General features: G+C 43.2%; 1 non-coding gene across 1 annotated transcript; it reads left to right on the plus strand.

Moving 5' to 3' along the window:
* The first annotated feature begins 2,954 nt into the window (after positions 1 to 2,954).
* Positions 2,955 to 3,058, plus strand: LOC130978347 (small nucleolar RNA R71). The gene has a single exon (XR_009085995.1). It is a non-coding gene; the product is annotated as a small nucleolar RNA R71 (small nucleolar RNA).
* Positions 3,059 to 3,315: the final 257 nt, after the last annotated feature.

Consider the following 3,315-nt stretch of genomic DNA (forward strand, 5'->3'; position numbering starts at 1 on the left):
CATTTTGCGGACTAAAATCTAAGCATTTCCCCCGAACCATTGTAAGCCAATTCTTTGGGTTCGGGTTCACACTTTGATCATGGTTCTTGGTGATCCATGCATTGGCATAGAACTCTTGAACCATTAAGATTCTGACTTGTTGAATGGGGTTGGTAAGAACTTCCCAACCTTTTCTTCGGATCTCATGTCGGATCTCCGGATATTCACTCTTTTTGAGTTTGAAAGGGACCTCGGGGATCACCTTCTTCATGGCCACAACTTCATAGAAGTGGTCTTGATGCACCCTTGAGATGAATCTCTCCATCTCCCATGACTCGGAGGTGGAAGCTTTTGCCTTCCCTTTCCTCTTTCTAGAGGTTTCTCTGGCCTTAGATGCCATAAATGGTTATGGAAAAACAAAAAGCAATGCTTTTACCACACCAAACTTAGAGGGTTTGCTCATCCTCGAGCAAAAGAAGAAAGAAGAGAGTAGAAGAAGAAGAAATGGAAGAGATGGAGGTGGCTTTGTGGTTCGGCCAAAGGGAGAGAAGTAGTGTTTAGGTTGTGTGAAAATGAGGTGGTGAAGATGGGTTTATATAGGAGTGGAGAGGGGTGTATGGTTCGGCCATTATGGGTGGGTTTGGGAGGGAAAGTGGTTTGAATTTGAATGGTGAGGTAGGTGAGGTTTTATGAAGGATTGATGTGAATGGTGAAGAGATGGTAGGATTTGATAGGTGAGGGGTTTTTGGGGAAGAGGTGTTGAGTTGATTGGTGAATGGGTGAAGAAGAGAGAGTGGTGGGGTAGGTGGGGATCCTGTGGGGTCCACAGATCCTGAGATGTCAAGGAAAATTCATCCCTGCACCAAGTGGTAAGCAAAAATGCTCTTTATGCCAATTCTGGCGTTAAACGCCGGGCTGGTGCCCATTTCTGGCGTTTAACGCCAGCTTCTTGCCCTTTCCTGGCTTTTAACGCCAGTCTGGTACCCCTTTCTGGCGTTAAACACCCAGAATGGTGCTAGATTGGGCGTTAAACGCCCATTTGCTGCCCTTACTGGCGTTTAAATGCCAGCAAGGTTTTCCTCTAGGGTGTGCTATTTTTCTTTCTATTTTTCATTCTGTTTTTGCTTTTTCAATTGATTTTGTGACTTTCCATGATCATCAACCTACAGAAAACATAAAATAACAAAGGAAAATAGATAAATATAACATTGGGTTACCTCCCAACAAGCGCTTCTTTAATGTCAATAGCTTGACAATGGGCTCTCATGGAGCCTCACAGATACTCAGAGCAATGTTGGAACCTCCCAACACCAAACTTAGAGTTTGAATGTGGGGGTTCAACACCAAACTTAGAAGTTGGTTGTGGCTTCCCAACACCAAACTTATAGTTTGACTGTAGGGGCTTTGTTTGACTCTGTTTTGAGAGAAGCTCTTCATGCTTCCTCTCCATGGTAACAGAGGGATATCCTTGAGCCTTAAACACAAAAGATTCTTCATTCACTTGAATGATCAATTCTCCTCTGTCAACATAAATCACAGCCTTTGCTGTGGCTAGGAAGGGTCTGCCAAGGATGATGGATTCATCCATGCACTTCCCAGTCTCTATGACTATGAAATCAGCAAGGATGTAATGGTCTTCAACCTTCACCAAAACATCCTCTACAAGTGCATAAGCTTGTTTTCTTGAATTGTCTGCCATCTCTAGTGAGATTCTTGCAGCTTGCACCTCAAAGATCCCTAGCTGCTCCATTACAGAGAGAGGCATGAGGTTTATGCTTGACCCTAGGTTACACAGAGCCTTCTCAAAGGTCATGGTGCCTATGGTACAAGGTATTGAAAACTTCCCAGGATCCTGTCCCTTTTGAGGTAATCTCTGCCTAGTCAAGTCATCCAGTTCTTTGGTGAGCAAAGGAGGTTCGTTCTTCCAAGTCTCATTACCAAATAACTTGTCATTTAGCTTCATGATTGCTCCAAGGTACTTGGCAACTTGCTCTTCAGTGACATCTTCATCCTCTTTAGAGGAAGAATACTCATCAGAGCTCATGAATGGCAGAAGTAAATCCAATGGAATCTCTATGGTCTCATTATGAGCCTCAGATTCCCATGGTTCCTCATTAGGGAACTCATTGGAGGCCAGTAGACGTCCATTGAGGTCTTCCTCAGTGGCGATCACTGCCTCTTCCTCCTCTCTAAGTTCGGCCATGTGGGTCATGTTAATGGCCTTGCATTCTCCTTTTGGATTCTCTTCTGTATTGCTTGGAAGAGTACTAGGAGGGAGTTCAGTAATTTTCTTGCTCAGCTGTCCCACTTGTGCCTTCAAATTCCTAATGGAGGACCTTGTTTCAGTCATGAAACTTTGAGTGGTTTTGATTAGATCAGAGACCATAGTTGCTAAGTCAGAGTGGCTTTGCTTAGAATTCTCTGTCTGTTGCTGAGAAGATGATGGAAAAGGCTTGCTATTGCTAAACCTGTTTCTTCCACCATTATTGTTGTTGAAACCTTGTTGAGGTCTCTGTTGATCCTTCCATGAGAGATTTGGATGATTTCTCCATGAAGGATTATAGGTGTTTCCATAGGGTTCTCCCATGTAGTTCACCTCTCCCATTGATGGGTTCACAGGATCATAAGCTTCTTCTTCAGATGAAGGATCCTTAGTACTGCCTGGTGCAGCTTGCATTCCAGACAGACTTTGAGAAATCATATTGACTTGCTGAGTCAATATTTTGTTCTGAGCCAGTATGGCATTCAGAGTATCAATCTCAAGAACTCCTTTCTTTTGATTCGTCCCATTGTTCACAGGATTCCTTTCAGAAGTGTACATGAATTGGTTATTTGCAACCATTTCAATGAGTTCTTGAGCTTCTGTAGGCGTCTTCTTCAGATGCAGAGATCCTCCAACAGAGATATCTAATGACATCTTGGACAGTTCAGACAGACCATCATAGAAGATACCTATGACGCTCCATTCAGAAAGCAGGTCAGAAGGACACTTTCTGATTAATTGTTTGTATCTTTCCCAAGCTTCATAGAGGGATTCACCTTCCTTCTGTCTGAAGGTTTGGACTTCCACTCTAAGCTTACTCAATTTTTGAGGTGGAAAGAACTTTGCCAAGAAGGCATTGACTTGCTTTTCCCAAGAGTTTAGGCTTTCTTTAGGTTGTGAGTCCAACCAAATCCTAGCTCTGTCTCTTACAGCAAAAGGGAATAGCATAAGTCTGTAGACCTTAGGGTCAACCCCATTAGTCTTGACAGTGTCACAGATTTGCAAGAATTCAGCTAAAAACTGATGAGGATCTTCCAATGGAAGTCCATGGAACTTGCAATTCTATTGCATTA

The sequence above is a fragment of the Arachis stenosperma genome, chromosome 4 (assembly GCF_014773155.1).
Source record: "Arachis stenosperma cultivar V10309 chromosome 4, arast.V10309.gnm1.PFL2, whole genome shotgun sequence".
In the NCBI taxonomy this organism is placed as follows: domain Eukaryota; kingdom Viridiplantae; phylum Streptophyta; class Magnoliopsida; order Fabales; family Fabaceae; genus Arachis; species Arachis stenosperma.